Genomic DNA, 17872 nt, shown 5'->3' with positions numbered 1-17872 from the left:
GTTGGAATAGAATGGGGCTTTACCGCACCTATGATCAGAGATAATTGCATGCAAATTTCAGCACGCAATTCTCTTTGATCATGAGGTAGAAGTGCAGGAGGATTGTGCCTGAGCACATATTCCCGCACTTGCTTGACAGGTGCCACGATGCACTGGGTAGGGCTGGGCGATGCGTTTTCCAAGGCATCGATGGAAAAGCAGAGAGGCCACCTCCTTCCTCCAACTGCATGTGGAGGGTGGGGAAGGGCTGCTAAACTACCAGGTGGGTGGGGGGATTTACCCGTGGCCCACTGGGCCACTAGGGACATTGGTGGGATGCTGGGGGGGGTGGGGTTGGAGGGGGATTGAGACCTACCGGACCTCCAGCCCCCCCTGAACCTGTTTCGAGGGGGGGGATCAGGGGGACCGGAGGTCCACCAGACCTCCAGACCCCCTGTTGCTGGGGGGCGGGGTTCCTGCGGGGGGCTGCTGCATTGGGGGGAATGGGGGCCAACTAGCAAGTAAATGCATGCTGGATAGGGCTCAGCATTCCTCCCCAATGGTCTGCAAACCCTAACGCTAGCTACAAGCTGGCGTAGGGCTTGCTGCAGCCAGCAAGCCAATATTTGGCACACTGCTCGCTGATCATTGGGGATGAATAGGTTTGCATGCATTTGCATGCTAGTTGTGTTCAGAGCCCATGAGCGCATTGTTTCACACGCTCAGGGGCTCTAATCATGGGGCAGTAGCAAACGCAGGCGCTAGTATGGTGCTAACAGCCTCTAGCGCCTGCGTTTGCTTCTGATCATCGGCCCAACAAGGAACAATGTAATAAACTGTGAATTAATGGGCCGATGATCAGAAGCAAACGCAGGAGCTAGAGGCTGTTAGCGCCATAGTAACGCTTGCGTTGCTACCGCCTCATGATCAGAGCCCCCGAGCATGTGAAACCACTCACTCGTGAGCTCTGACCGCAACTACTACTACTATTTAACATTTCTAAAGCGCTACCAGGGTTACGCAGCGCTGTACAATCTAACAAAGAAGGACAGTCCCTGCTCAAAGGAGCTTACAATCTAAAGGACAAAAAAGTGCAGTCAATCAAATCGGGGGCAGTCTAGATTTCCTGGATAGAGGTACAATGGTTAGGTGCCGAAAGCGACATTGAAGAGGTGGGCTTTGAGCACGGATTTGAAGATGGGCAGGGAGGGGGCTTGGCGTATGGGCTCAGGGAGTTTATTCCAAGCATAGGGTGAGGCGAGGCAGAAAGGGCGGAGCCTGGAGTTGGCGGTGGTGGAGAAGGGTACTGAGAGGAGGGATTTGTCCTGTGAGCGGAGGTTACGGGTAGGAGCATAAGGGGAGATGAGGGTAGAGAGGTAATGAGGGGCTGCAGATTGAGTGCATTTATAGGTTAGTAGGAGAAGCTTGAACTGTATGCGGTACCTGATCGGAAGCCAGTGAAGTGACTTGAGGAGAGGGGTGATATGAGCATATCGGTCTAGGCGGAAGATAAGACGGGCAGCAGAGTTCTGAACGGATTGAAGGGGGGATAGATGGTTAAGTGGTGTAAATGCACGCTAAACAGGGCTCTTAGCGCAAGTAGCATGCAAATACAAGATAAATCTATTCATCCCCAATGATCAGAGACCAGCGCGCCAAAGATTGGCTCGTTGCCCGTGGCAGCTGCCTACAACAGTTCAGAGCTGGTGTTAGGGTTTGCAGACCATTGGGGAGGAAAGCTGAGCCCTATCCAGCATGCATTTGCATGCTAGCTGGCCCACATTCCCTCCCAATGCAGCAGCCCCGGCAGGAACCCTGACCTGACACCCCAGTGACAGGGAGCTGGAGGTCTGGTGGACCTCCGGTCTCCCCAATCCCCCGACACAGGTTAACCCCCCCCCCCCCCCCGCATCCCACCGATGTCCCTGGTGGCCCAGTAGGCCACAGGTAAATCCTCCCCCACCTGGTGGTTTAGCGGCCCTTCCCCATCCCCCTATATGCAGTTGGAGGGAGATGGCCTTCCTCCTCTTCCATTGGCGCCGCCTGGAAAATGGCAGTACCCAGCCATGCCCAGTGTATCGTGGGATGTGCTGGGCTTCACAATATGGTGTGAAGCCCTGCCCAGCACATCCCAGGATGCGCTAGGCGCTGCCATTTTCCAGGTGGCGCTGATGGAAGAGGAGGGAGTCCACCTCCCTCCTCCAACTGCAAGGGCCATGAGACCACCAGGTGTGTGTTGGGGGGGGGGGGAACTTACCCGCAGCCCCCTGGGCCACCAGATATCGGAGGGATGCTTTGGGGAGGATTTTAGGGCAGCTGGAGACCAACCGGATCTCCAGCCCCCCCTGAACCTGTGGGGGAGGGTTAGGGGAACCGGAGGTCTGCTGGATCTCCAGTCTCCATTGTGCTTGGCTCAGGTGGGGGTAGTTGGGGTCTGGTGGTCCCATGGACCTCCAGCCCCTGTATTTGACAGGTCTGGGCTTTTGACAGCCCAGACCTCGCAAACAAGTGCGGGAGGATTCAGGCACAATCTTCCCGCACTTCTACTCCATGATCAGAGAGAATTGTGTGCTTAAATTTGCATGCAATTATCTCTGATCATAGGTGCGGTAAAGCCCCGCGCTGTTCCAGCGCTAATTTTAGAGCGCTGTTTGGAACAACGCGGGGCTTTTGATCATCTGCCTCTTAGAGCCGTGCACTGAGCTTCAGCAGTTTCCTAATACACTCACTAAACAAAACAAAACATTTACACCTGATGCAATAAACAAATTGCATGCAAATTACAGCAGCACTGAAAACAAACAAATATGCAATGACAGAAAATACAGTGCACGCTACTGCGGTAATTTGCTGTTTCCTGCAGTGGGCATTATTTTCATTGTTCCTATCACTGTGTGAGCCAATCACCCAAGAAGGGGAACAGAAGACTGTCCTTTAAGCAGTGATAGCCCAAGACAGCCCAAAGCCTCCCCACCCTTCCAACATACCTTTGGAGGGGAAGCAGGATCAATTCTCCCTTGCTCCTGGCCTTCAGCACCATTTTGCAAAATAGTAGCAACATCAGCTTGTCAAATAAGAAAAGCACTATTAGGGGTCAGACTGCCAAACAAGGGAAGTTATCCCTTATTTGTAAGTCTGTCATCACTACATTGGAATGTACCACTAGGGGTCAGACTGCCCTTTTAGAAGATGGCATTGCTGGAAGCAGAAGCGAGTGCACATTTTCTCCTCTCTCTCCACCACAGGTGCACTGTGTGTGCGTGTGTTTGGAGGGGGAGGGGTGTCTTCCAGCCCATTCGGGTCACCAGGAAATAGCTATGGATGAAGATAATTGTGTGTGTGGGGGGGTGGGGAGGTGGAATTCTAAGCTCACAAGCCAACAAGGAGGTTTAATGGACAGGACATGGTGTCACATGACAAGGCTATGCCATCTCCCCCACACAGCCACCATCTCGATACACTCAAAACAAAGTAGGGTTGATGCAGCAGCTGACAGTTTGCAAATAAATTTTGAAGGTTTCTTTTGCAGCCTCCCTCTCTCTATCAGTTGGGCATCACACTTAAGGATACCTCATTCACCCAAGTCACTCCCAATCCATTCACACACCACAGTCTGAAGCATGTTATAGGCATGTGCTCCTGATTACTGCCTATTACGGCTAAGAAAGCAAATAGAATATTAGGTATTATTAGGAAAGGAATGGAAAACAAAAAGGAGGATGTTATAATGCCTTTGTATCGCTCCATGGTGCGACCGCACCTCGAATATTGTGTTCAATTCTGGCCACTGCATCTCAAAAAAGATAAAGTGGAATTAGAAAAGGTGCAGAGAAGGGCGACGAAAATGATAAAGGGGATGGGACGACTTCTCAATGAGGAAAGGCTAAAGCGGAGTGGAGTTGAATGGGTAGCCGTGAAGCGTCTGTTCACGCTTTCCAAAAATACTAGGACTAGGGAGCATGCGATGAAGCTACAATGTAGTAAATTTAAAACGAATCGGTGAAAATTTTTCTTCACTCAACGTGTAATTAAACTCTGGAATTCGTTGCCAGAGAATGTGGTAAAGGAGGTTAGCTTAGCTGAGTTTAAAAAAGGTTTGGATGGCTTCCTAAAGGAAAAGTCCATAGACCGTTACTAAATGGACTTGGGGAAAATCCACTATTTCTGGGATAAGCAGTATAAAATGTTTTGTACATTTTTGGGATCTTGCCGGGTATCTGTGACCTGGATTAGCCACTGTTGAAAACAGGATGCTGGGCTTGATGGACATTTGGTCTTTCCCAGTATGGCAATAATTATGTACTAACCACTCCAAAATGTTAAGACAGCAGCAAATTCCATTTTTTTTTGTTTTGTTTGCAATGAGATCTTCCAAAACTGAAAACTCATTGTATCCTGGTACGCCCTAGCCTGCAGACTGTGCAATCCCTGCTGCTCTAAATATACAGTAATGACCATCAAGCCTGCAGGCACTACATATTGGTTCAATTCAGCCACCAAATTCCCTCTTTCTTTTGGCCATTAGCATGAGTATTCTGTGTCTATAAATTATTCATCTCAAGCGCATACCCTGACAGTGCCACCTGAATGTTCCCTCCATATCACTGCTATGACCTGCGGTCACATTCCACTACCTGTAAGCCTAGCTCTTCAACTCTTCCTGTTTCAGCCTTGGATCAACACCACTTATTATTCCCATTCAAGTATGATGCCATCACGCTCTCCTCCCATGTTACTGCACATCTCACCCCTCTCTCCCACTCCACCACTACCCAATTAGTGGTAAACAGCAGGAGTCCCATCCAGGGTTTCCAAATGTCAGTCTCCTCATTAGTTGCAGCACAAAGAAATTGCTGCAGCTGCAACCAAGCCATAACATTTATTAAGTTCTTAATATACCGCCTTTAATAGAAAATCAAAGTGATTTAAAATCAGTTTTATTTCTTCTGCCCGCAACCTCGGAGTCATCTTTGACTCCTCCCTCTCCTTCTCCGCGCATATCCAGCAGATAGTCAAGACCTGTCGCTTCTTTCTCTATAACATCAGCAAAATTCGCCCTTTCCTTTCTGAGCACACCACCCGAACTCTCGTCCACTCTCTTATTACCTCTCGCCTTGACTATTGCAATCTACTCCTCACTGGCCTCCCACTTAGCCACCTATCCCCCCTTCAATCTGTTCAGAACTCTGCTGCACGTCTTATCTTCCGCATGGACTGATATGCTCATATCACCCCTCTCCTCAAGTCACTTCACTGGCTTCCAATCAGGTACCGCATACAGTTCAAACTTCTCCTACTAATCTACAAATGCACTCAATCTGCAGCCCCTCACTACCTCTCTACCCTTATCTCCCCTTACGCTCCTACCCGAAACCTCCACTCACAGGACAAATCCCTCCTCTCTGCTCCCTTCTCCACCATCGCCAACTCCAGGCTCCGCCCTTTCTGCCTTGCCTCTCCCTATGCTTCGAACTCCCTGAGCCCATACGCAGAGCCCCCTCCCTGCCCATCTTCAAATCCTTACTCAAAGGCCATCTCTTCAATGTCACCTTCGGCACCTAATCATTTTACCTCTATCCAGGAAATCTAGACTGCCTCAATTGACTATCTGCACATGTTGTCCTTTAGATTGTAAGCTCCTTTGAGCAGGGACTGTCCTTCTTTGTTAAACTGTACAGCGCTGCGTAACCCTAGTCGCGCTTTAGAAATGTTAAGTAGTAGTAGTTCTTCTTCTTTATTTTTTAATAATAAAAACTATGGGCTGTTACCCTCTATACCAAAGCTTCTTACCCTTCTCCTGGAGGCATATCTAGCCAGACAAAGGATTACCATAATGAATATGCATCAGATAGATTTGCATACAGTTGGCCTCTACTTGTAAATTTCTCTCATACATAATCATCATGGTAATCCTTAAAACCTGCCTGGCTAGGTGTACTTCCAGGAAAGGGCTGAGAAGCACTGCTTGTATACCTCACTCCAAGTAAGGCTTGGCTCCATTACTGACCACCACTGCCTCAGATAGAATAAATTTCATTTTATAAATAAAGGAAGTTGAAAGATACATTTTTAGATCCTCAAGATGCAGCTGATCTTTTAAGTGGGACACAAAAGAATAATCTGTAATAGCTACTACCAGAGCTACCATCAGACTTAACCATCTCCCTAATAAAATAAGGAGAGTTCCTTAAAGGGTGATTTCTTCCTTTTGTACGGAGGACAGGGTCTGAAGCAGTGACGTAGCCAGACTGCCAATTTTGGGTGGGCCTGAACCCAAAGTGGGTGGGCACAAAATTTTCTCTCTACCCCCCTCCCCCAGCAAAATTTAGTCACACTAATCAGATGCACTTGTCACACAGGGTAAAGTGCTGCTTTTCAGTGCATCAGATTTCAGACAATTTATTTAATAGCTTAACACCCTTTTCAATGAGCTTTCAGAGGCCAAAACCTCCTGCCTAAGGTCAGTATAATGCTGTTACGGTATCCTCTCCTGACCTATGGAAGGAAGTATTGGTCTCTGAAACTTTATTAACAAAGGTACCATATTACTTTATCCTAAATTAAAAATAAATTTATTTTCTTTACCTTTGTTGTATGGCCATTTACTTTTTCTCATTGTGTTGCTCCCAGACTCTAGGTTCTGCTTTCCTTCGTTTTCGCTTAACTCTTCTGCCACGGTTTCCTGGCCATTTCTCATTTTTCTCTCCTTTTTTCAATATTTTTCTGCCTCTCTCTCTCTCTCTGTCCATATTTAATTCATTCATACTATCCATTCTTTAATTTCCTTCATCTACTTATGGCTTTTCATCTTTTTCTCACCCTAGGTCTCCCCATGCCCCTTCCTCTTATTCTTCAGTCTTTCACTACTCTCCTTTTCCATCCAGCAGCTCTCTTCTTTTTCTCCCCATCCTTCCAGTGTCTCCCCTCTCTGGCCATCCTTCCAGTAATCTCCCCTCTTTCTTTCTGCATTCTTCCATCCAGCGTCACCTTTCTCCCTACCCTTCCATCCAGCGTCTCCCTCTTTCTCTTCCCATCCTTCCACCCATCTACCCTCTCTCTTGATCCTTCCATCTATTGTGTCTCTCTACCTCCTTCTAACCAGTGTCTCTCTATCTCTCTACCCTTTTCTGTTCAGTGTCCCTTCTCGCTCCCCATCCATCCGTTTTCCCTCTTTCTCTCCCCATCCTTCCATCTGTTTTTCCCTCATTCTCTCCCCATCCTTCCATCTGATTTTTCCCTCTCTCTCCCCATCCTTCCATCTGCTTTTTCCCTCTTTCTCTCCCCATCCTTCCATCTGCTTTTTCCCTTTTTCTCTCCCCATCCTTCCATCTGCTTTTTCCCTCTCCCGATTCAGGCCCGCCAGAGCCAGCCCTAACTCCCATTACCGGCCACTGCTGCTTTTCCTATTGAGCAGCAGGGCCGGCGCTACAAAAAGAAGAAGCGCTCAGCTGACTGAGCTGAGCACTAACGACAAAAAAAGTTGAAAAAAAAAAAGTGCGGCACCTCCGCAGGCAGCCTTGAGGCATTGGCTGCTGGCTCTGCAGGCTCCTCCCATCTCTTACGTCACTGCCCCTGGAGCGACACAGGGGCAGTGATGCAAGAGACGGGAGGAGCCTGCAGAGCCAGCAGTCAATGCCTCAAGGCTGCCTGCGGAGGTGCTGCGCTTTTTTTTTTCAACTTTTTTTGTCGTTAGCGCTCAGCTCAGTCAGCTGAGCGCTTCTTCTTTTTGTAGCGCCGGCCCTGCTGCTCAATAGGAAAAGCAGCAGTGGCCGGCAATGGGAACTGGTGCTGGCGCGGGCTTGGAAGAAAAGTGGGCGGGCAGTGTCTGTGCACTTGGGTGGGTGGGCCAGAGCTGAAATTGGGTGGGCCCACCCAGGCCCACCCGTAGCTACGCCATACCAAGGGACCTCTCCTCCGACAGGACCTCTGTTGCTTCTTTAGATGCCTCAGGAATGATCCAAATAAGAATCACAGAAATAATTCTCCCTGGATTTCTGAGTCTGTGCCTGCCTTAGTCTACTGACATGTTGGTCAGGCCCTGGGCAGGGGCGATGAGGAACTGCTGATCTCCAGTACCCCAAGGAACCGGAATGTGACACCATCTCAATAGGCACCGACTCCGATGTATGTGCAACAGGCAGGGCATGGACCTCCAGGACAGGCTGAAGTTCCACTGAAGCTGCTGTTGAAGCCCTTGATGCCTTGGCATTATATCAAGCCAGAAAGTCAGCCATTCCCTTCTGGCATATGGCCCGGATCTGTTCCTTGAGGGAAGCCATCAATAAAGCCTGGGGGTCTGTCTGTGCGGTCATGTCTCTCAAAGTCATTGGGGCCCAATCGATGGCCTAGTTCTGGGTTGATGGAGGCTGGCGTGCACACTCTGATTCCTTGGAGGTTGAGAGGCCCTCACAACGGGGTGTTTCTTGGGTATTGAAGGATTTGATACCCCAGGTGACCCTCAGGGTGAGGCATACTGGCTTAGGCCTAATTTCTGGTAAGCCTTTTCTTGGCTGAGAGATGAGTGGTGGAGGTGCCCAGCACCCCCCACCAGCTGCCTTCCAGGTGCTGTGGAGGACTTGTAGCCCATCTGCATATCCTCACAGCCTTCTCTGGGGTGACTCCCAGGTCCACCCCGATCCTCCCACAGCCTTCGCTCCAGGTGCAGCGCGCCTGATGGCAATCAAACTATTTTCTCTATACACTTTGTATTTTCTCCCAGTTACTTCTTATGGCTCCAGTACACTTTCTCTTCTTGATACTGTCTCTTCCCAATCTCTCTCTACATCTGAAACCAATGTATACTGCAGGAACACATTGCCCACCTTCTGCTTTCTTCATCTCACCATCTCTTTTGTCTTCTCTCTTCTTCTCAGCTCTCAACCTTCAACATCGCCTTCCTTCCATTCAACCATCTCCATTCTGAGTACATTTCGCCTTTGTTGCTGTTGTCATGCCTCTCCTACTCTTCCCCTGCTCTCCACTGGGGATATCAATTCCAATCCTGGTCCTGCACATCAGCTCTCATCCTATTCGTGCAGGTCACACAGTGATGTCTCCAATCTAATTTCTGTTCCTCTCCTCCCTTCTTTCCTGCCTTTCTCTTGTGATCTCTGGAATGCCCACTCTGTCTGCAACAATTTTTTCTACATCCACAACCTCTTTATCTCTCGTACTCTCCATCTGCTTGTCCTGAGACTTGGCTTTGCCCTGAAGACTCTGTTTCAGCCACTGCCCTGTGTCATGGAGGTTACCATTTTCTCCCATACTCCTTGCCCGGTTGGCCGCTCAGGTGGTGTTGGGCTACTACTTTCACCCTCCTGTAGATTTCAACTTCTTCTTCCACCTCAGTTTCACTGCTTTTCTTCCTTCGAAGTTCACTCCATCTGTCTATTCACTTCTCTGCCTCTCCGAGTAGCAGTCATTTATTGACTCCCTGGTAAGTCCCTTTCCTCCTTTCTCACCAACTTTGACACATGGCATTCCTTGAACCTTCATCTCCTTCCCTCATCCTTGAGGATTTTAACATTCATGCTAATGATCCCTCTGACTCTTATGCTTCTCAATTTCTCGCTTTAACATCCTCTTTTAATCTTCAACTGTGCTCCACTACCCCCACTCTCCAGAATGGCCACTGTCTTGATCTTATCTTCTTCTCCAACTGCTCACTCTCCAGTTTCTGCGCCTCAGCTCTTCCCCTCTCTGACCATCATCTGATAACTTCCCTCCCCCCCCCTCCAGGACCATCCAATCTTAACCAATATGTTTAAGAATCTTCAGGCTATTGATCCTTCTACGCTGTCCTCCAGTGTTTCAAATCTCTTCTCAACCACTATGCTATCCAAGTCTGTCAATGAGGCTGTTTCTTCCTTTAATACTATTCTTTCCTTCGCTCTGGATACTCTCGCTCCTCCCAATCCGCATTCTGTACGGCATATACGAAACCCCAGCCTTGGCTGACCTCTAGAATCCAGTACCTATGTTCCTATGCTCGCTCTGCCGAACGCCTTTGGCAGAAATCACGTGACCACGCTGACTTCATACATTTCAAATTCTTGCTGACCTCCTTCCAGTTTGCTCTTTACCTTGCCAAACAGGACTACTACATCCAATTGACAAATTCTCTTGGCTCAAACCCTCAACGTCTCTGCCACACTGAACTCTCTCCTCAAACTGCCTTCACCTCCAACTCCCCGTTCACTTTCTCCCTAGACTCTGACAGAGTATTTTCATGATAAGGTTCACAAGATTAAACTTGAATTCTCAACCATGTCACCTTTCCTTCCCTTAGTCCATTCTCTCAACTCTCCTTCAACCCCTGCCTCCTTTTCTTCTTTTTTCTAAAATCACTGAAGAGGAAAATGAACATTTTCTTTCCTCCTCAAAACTACCTGTTCCTCTGATCCTATTTCCACCCATCTACTTAAAACTCTCTCTACTACTGTCATCCCTTTTATCTGCCATATCCTCAATCTTTCACTTTCCACTGCGACTGTTCCTGATGCCTTCAAAACCTTCATTGGACCCTACCTGTCCTTCCAACTAACGCCCCATCTCCCTCCAAGATACTTTAACGTGCTGTTCACCGCCATTGTCTTGAGTTTCTTTCATCTCAAGCTATTCTTGATCCTCTTCAATCTGGCTTTCATCCTCTTCATTCAACTGAAACAACGATTGCTAAAGTTTCCAATGACCTGTTCCTGGCCAGATCCAAAGGTCTCTATTCTATCCTCATCCTTCTCAATCTATCTGCTGCTTTTGCCACTGTTGGTCACCGTTTACTCCTTGATAACGTTGTCCTCACTTGGATTTCGGGGCTCTGTTCTTTCCTGGTTTTCTTATCTCTCTCATCGTACTTTTAGTGTATACTCTGGTGGATCCTCCTCCACTTCTATCCCATTATCAGTTGGTGTATCTCAGGGATCTGTCCTGGGTCCTGTCCTTTTCTCAATCTATACTTCTTCCCTTGGTACTCTGATCTCATCCCATGGTTTTCAGTATCACCTCTATGCTGATGACTCCCAGATCTACCTCTCCACACTAGAAATTTCAGCAGGTATCCAGGCCAAAGTATCAGCCTGCCTGTCTAACATTGCTGGCTGGATGGCTCACCGCCATCTAAAACTAAACATGACCAAGACTGAGCTTCTTATCTTTCCCCCTAAACCAACCTTTCCTCATCTACAATTCTCTATCTCTGTGGATAACACTCTCATCCTCACTGACTCAGCAACTCGTAACTTTGGGGTCAACATTGACTCCTCTCTCTCTCTCTGCACATATTCAACAAACTGATAAAACCTGTCGTTTCTTTTTCTATATCACCAAAATTCATCCTTTTCTTTCTGAGCACACAGCCAGAACCCTTATCCACACTCTTATCACCTCTTGCTTAGACTATTGCAACTTGCTTCACCCACTAAGCCAACTCTCTCCCCTTCAATCTGATCAAAATTCTGTTGCACAAATTGTATTCCACCATTGTTGCTATGCTCGTATTAGCCTTCTTCTCAAGTTACTTCATTGGCTCCCCATCCATTTCCACTTACAGTTCAAACTCCTCTTATTAACTTACAAGTGCATTCACTCTGTAGCTCCTCAGTACCTCTCCACTCTTATCTCTCCCTACTCTCCTCCCCAGGAACTCCGTTCACTGGGTAAATCTCTCTTATCTGCACTCTTCTCCTCCATTGCTAACTCCAGTCTCTGTTCCTTTTATCTTGCTGTAACATATGCCTGGAATAGACTTCCTGAGCTGGTACGTCAAGCTCCATCTCTGGCCGTCTTCAAATCTAGACTAAAAGCCCACCTTTTAGAGGCTGCATTTAACTCCTAACCCCTACTCACTTGTTCAGTAACCATGTTTTATCATTCCCATCTTAGTAATTCCCTTATCCCTTATTTGTCCTGTCTGTCCAAATTAGATGGTAAGCTCTGTTGAGCAGGGAATGTCTCTTCATGTTCAAGTGTACAGTGCTGCGTACGTCTAGTAGCACTACAGAAATGAAAAGTAGTAGTAGTAGTAGGTGCTCTCGAGGCTGTGCCTTGAGGAAGAACAATGCCGATGCTTCTTGGCCTCCACCTTGCATTGAGGTCCCTCGGCACTGATGAGAATGAAGGTGAATCTTTTCTTATCTTAAGGATGGGATCGTCGGATGTCTGATCCCGATTGCACCTTTCCTCTGGAGGGACTGGCATAACTGCTTTTAGCTTCAAGAGCTGTTACCACATAGCCTTGACACCGATTCTTTCAGCAATGACCAGAAAAGGGATTCTAGGAAGGCAATGGAAAGAGGCTGAGCAAACTCCAAAGCTTAGCCTTCACAGATAACTTTCAGAACCCAGTGGTCTGAAGTTATTTTGGCCCATTCCAGAGAACCTGGCTTAATTTCCTCCCCCCTCCCCGAGTTTCTGGATACAACCTCTCAACCGCCTCTGGTCACATTCCCCCAAACGGACTGGTCTCTGACCAGAAATCCATTCCACTGAGAACTGTTCTGACATGCTGTGGATTTCTTCACTGGAGGTTTGTCACTATTTTTTGCTTTTGTTTACTTCATTTTACTCATTAGTTTATTTCAAACATTATAAGGTCTTTGATTATTTCTATTTTATTTATATACTAGTAAAAAAGGCCCGTTTCGGTAGGCAGTGAAACGGGCACTAGCAAGGTAATCCCCCACCCTCCCTCGCTGTCTCGTTCTGTCCCCTCCGAGACCCATGCCCCCTCCCTCCCTTCCGAGTTCCAGACCCCCTCCCTTCCAGTTCCAGGCCTCCTCACGCCCCTCCCACCGAGTTCCAGACCCGCCTCCCTCCGCGTTACTGACCTATGGCCCCCCTGCCGTGACCCTCTTGACCCCCCCTTTCCGCCAAAAACCCTCCCCCGCCGCCGTCGCGTACCTGTGCTGATGTGGGACCCCAACCCCCGACAGCCAAAGTCCTCTTATCATCTGCGCCGTCATGCTTGCTGAATGCTGAATGATCTGATCAAGTTTCTGTGCGTGCGTCTGATGTCGGGGGTTGGGGGAATGTGACCAGAGGCGGTCGAGAGGTTGTATCCAGAAACTCGGGGAGGGGGGTTGATATGCCGAGGAGGGGGCGTTGGTGCGCCGAGGGAGGGGGGCTTTGGTGATGCGGGGTCAAGTGATGGTTTTTTGAGGAGAGGTGTGACTGCGGCGTGCTTGAAGGTGTCAGGGACAGTTGCAGTGGAGAGAGAGAGGTTGAGGATATGACAGATAGAGGGGGTGACAGTATGAGAGATGGTGTTAAGTAAGTTGGTGGGGATGGGATCAGAGGAACAAGTGGTGCATTTTGAGGAAAGAAGGCAGGCGGTTTCCTCCTCGGTGATTACAGGAAAGGAGGAGAAAGAGGCCAGGGTTGGTTGGTTGAGGGAGAGGGTGAAGGGGAGGAGGTGGCTTGGTAGTGAACTCAAGGTTGATCTTTTGCACCTTGTCGCGGAAGTAGTCAGCCAGTGATTGAGGAGAGAGTGAAGGGGGGTGGGAGCGGAGGGCACTTTGAGGAGGGAGTTAAGGGTGGCGAAGAGACGACGAGGGTTGGAGCTGAGGGAATTGGTCAATTGGGGTAGTATTGATGTTCTCCCTTATTGATATTATTTTTTATATAGACTATGTAGTGGAGACAAATGTGTGATATAACCCTCACAGTGCATGTTATTTGCTCTGATGTTCAATTGGCTTTTATGTGTTCTAACAGGCTGTGATTGATTTTATCTGAATCTAGTGTTCATCTAGACCAGTGTTTCCCAAGTCCAGTTTTTGAGTACCCCTTGACAATCAGATTTTCAGAATATCCACAATGACTATGCCTCCATTATATGCAAATCTCTTTTACGCATATTCATAAAAGGACCGGACTTGGGAAACACGGAACTAGACCTACTTTTTATACCTTTTCTATATGTCTCTACACACCATTGGTTGTTTCATTGTATCACATTTATTTTATCTTCATTATATCATATTTATTGATTCATTTATCATATTGATTTATTCATTATATTTTGTACATCATTTTTAGTTCTTTATGTGTATTTGGTATTTACATATATAAAAAAGTATATTCTGGGTTGACATCCCTTTTTTTAAAACTTAGTATTTCATATTGTTTTTTAAAATATTTATGATTTTATTATAATTCTCTGGTTGGTTGTATCAGTTTTATGGACGTTTTTTTTTTTAACATATTATTATTTATTCATTGTTTCCATGATATCTTGTATGCTTGTAGACTCCTGACACTGGCCCTGTCATCGAAACATGGTCCATGTCGAGTCACTCTGAAGAACTGTAATAAAATCACCAGCTTCTTTCGCCTACTCTGCTGTATTTTTGTTTGCTCTTGTTCCTTGCAGTGTGCTCTCTTGTTTATTACTGTTCTGCTGGCCTTCTCCAAGAGAGACAGTGGCCTTTGAATCATGGGACAACATCCTTAGTTTCAGTAAAGAAAGGTTGCAAAGACTTCAAGAACCATTACCGGATGAAGAACAAGATGTTCCCTCAGAATGTCTAACAGAAAAATGGTCAGAGTTAATTAATTTAAGACAGACCATGATACAAAATGATTTACATTATACAACCATTTGGTAGTACTGTCAGGTTAAGCAAATACCACGAGGCTTGAGAATTATAAAGGAGACCCGATTGCTCTTAGATAATGTTGGCTTTTTAAACAATGGTGTGTTATTTTAAATAAATGTTCATTAATTTGATTATTTTAATAGTAGAGGCTTACAAGAAAAATTATATTTTAAATCCTATTGTTGAGGAGAAAACTGATAATCTTAAGAAAGGACAATTTTGATGCAGTTAATCATGATATGAACATTTAGTTATTTTTAAAAATGATATTAAGAAGGTTAAGCTGATAAAATGCAACAGGATACTGTGGACTATAAGAAAGGTGGTATCTATCCTTGGTCTAAACCTAAAACATTTAACAGAAATTTTAGACAATCACATTCCCACTCTAGATTTATCAGACCATCTAGCCCCCGCCCAGATGCAGGCAATACAAGAGTACGTTAGGGAATCAAGAAGCTGCAAACACATTAGGAGTGACTCAGGAGAAATTTTTTGCATCTCTCCCCACTAGTCTGCCTGCCACTTCTCGGGTTAACGATGTTGGTAGTGACCATGCTGATTTTTTACAGAAAATTTGGCCAACTCATTCCAGAGCTTCAGTGACCAGGAATTATGGTATTTGGAACTATCCCACACAACCACCAGGGTCCTTCTACCTGACCAGAGGCCGGAGGAGAGGACGGGGCAGATACATCTGGCCCTAGACACTGATGAAATACCTATTTTCAATCTGTCCAGGAAGACACTAACAAGATACTCAAGCTTGAGTCCTACAGAAGGGATTTGTCCTTTGTCCCCACGGCTCCTTACCAACCTATTCAGAAACACATTGACTTATTTCGCTTCAGTAGGAAATTGCAAATTATACATTTCTTTTCAGGAAGCAGCACTGGTCAGAGTAATCCATCTGTACCTAAAAGATCTTCGAAGTGGATAACCCGCGACCGTCACATCCTTCTATCCTTGCTTTTTATAGATGTGTGATTAAAAATGTACAAGATCTGGGAAAAAAAAAGCCAGCAAAAAAACTTTTTCCCCCTGACAAAGGAAGAGTCCTTGGAATTGAGTATGTTATCTGATAACCGTGAAATTGTCATTTTGGGGCTCATTTTCAAAGCACTTAGACTTACAAAGAGTTCCATAGTCTAAGTGCTTTGAAAATATGCCTCTAAATCAGCTGATAAAATTTTTTTTTTTTTTGGTGCGGGGTGCATTTTGATCCAAGATCGTGAGAGCTACATGAGGAAAATAGAAAGGCAGATCTTTGACAATCAACATACTCCAGATTGGATCTAGACCCCACTAATAATTTGTAGATTGAGACTACACAATGCTTGAAGCTAGCCTATGATGCCAGTTATATTACCAGCAATGAGAAGAATTTCCTCACTGTCAAGAATCCAGTTTTTCCGACCATCTACACCCTCCTAAAGATTCACAAATCAATAATAGATCCTCCTGGGTGACTAATTATTTCCGGTAACAGATCTATTCCTGAGCCTCATTTCAAGTTTGTTAACTTTTTTTTGTGTCCTTTTCTTCCTGAGATGGAATCTTTTGTAAGAGATTCTTCTGGCATGATCCAAGTACTTCAGGATTACGATGGTGAACTAGACAATACTTTGCTTGTAACATTGGACATCGATGCACTTTACACTAATATACCCCCGCTGGAAGCTTTAATTACTGTTGAAGAAACACTCAAGAAAAGGACTTCTATCAGACACATTCCCAATCATTTCATTCTGATGTTGGTAACTATTGCCCTTACACAGAACTATTTTTGTTTCCAGAATCAGTTTTTTTATACAAACCAAGGTATGGCCATGGGCTCGGCCATGGCCCTGGATATTGTGAACCTCTATGTGGCTAACTTTGAACAAGAGTTCCTTAGGGACCATCCATTTACGTCAGAGCTCAAACTCTTTAAGCACTATATTGACGATATTCTTTGCTCTGGAAGGGCAATTTTTCACATGGATCAACACATGTGATGCAAATTTAAGGTTCAAAATTAAACATCACATAGAAGAAAATCCTTTTTTGAATATTTTCATCAAGAAAGCCAGGTACAGATTCACAACTTTCATATACAGGAAATGTACTGACAAAAACACTTATTTACACTTTACTAGTTTTCATAACAGGAGCCTTAAGTTCAATCTACCATAGTACAATTTCTCAGAATGAAAAGCCTTTGTACTAATAAGGAAGAATTTGGCAAATAGGTAGCCATCGTGACAATACATTTTGGCACAGAGGGTACCAAAGAACTGTATCCAGAGGAGTTGTGAAAAAGCAAGAGCATGGTGTAGAGAATCTCTTGATACATAAAGCATTTAAAGCAAAACCATAGATTGTACATTCAGATTCTCTAGATTTTCAAGAGACATCCAGAAGATTATCTTTAAGAATTGGCACATTTTGGAAACACACAAGTGTTTCAAGGACAAGAAACCATATGTAGCCTTTTCATGCAACAGGAATCTCAAGGAGAAACTCTTGGCTCTGCCTCAACTTATACAAAGAAAGGACATGTTTCTGGGATATTCACCTTGTGGAGCATGTTTGGTGTGTAGGCATAATATATCTGTGATTACACATCCAATTACTGGCTGCACTATCAAATTAAATAATAATAATAACTGTAGTACCTCTCAAATGGTCTACGTAATTATTTGCTCATGCAAACTAATGTACATTGGGAAAATGAAGAGGATGGTTAAGACTAGACTGATAAAACACCGGAGCTGCATCTCATGCAATGTTCAATTGGCACCAGTTGTAGAACAAGTACTCTATGAATCCTAACCTTGATGATTTGCAATTTTTTGTTTCGATGAGTTCAACTGAGATGGCAAGCAGGAGATGCGGATTTGATTCTCCTAAAAGAAAGTTACATTTTTGAATTTGATACAGTAACACCCAATGGTCTTAATTTAGAGTTGGATTTATGTCCCTTCATATGATCTCCCTTTTACAATTCTTTGTTCTGCACTTTTTATGGTCTTTTTTTAGTCATACTTTTTGAAAACATGAATTTTTCTATCCTTGACCATCCTTTTATTTATTTATTACATTTGTACCCCGCTCTTTCCCACATACAACAGGTCCAGTGCGGCTTACATAGTAAAAGAAAGCATCTTACATGGTAAAGAATACAGTAAAAACAAGGAAATGTAGGAACAGTATTATAAATTGTGATGATCATAACTACTTACATTATGAAAGGCATTACAAAGGACATGTGAAAAGAACGTAATGAACTAGAATAGGGAAGGTAGACAAGGATATGA

The sequence above is a fragment of the Microcaecilia unicolor genome, chromosome 7 (assembly GCF_901765095.1).
Source record: "Microcaecilia unicolor chromosome 7, aMicUni1.1, whole genome shotgun sequence".
Lineage (NCBI taxonomy): Eukaryota > Metazoa > Chordata > Amphibia > Gymnophiona > Siphonopidae > Microcaecilia > Microcaecilia unicolor.
The sequence above is the reverse complement of the archived record's forward strand: the minus strand, read 5'-3'. Positions refer to the sequence as shown.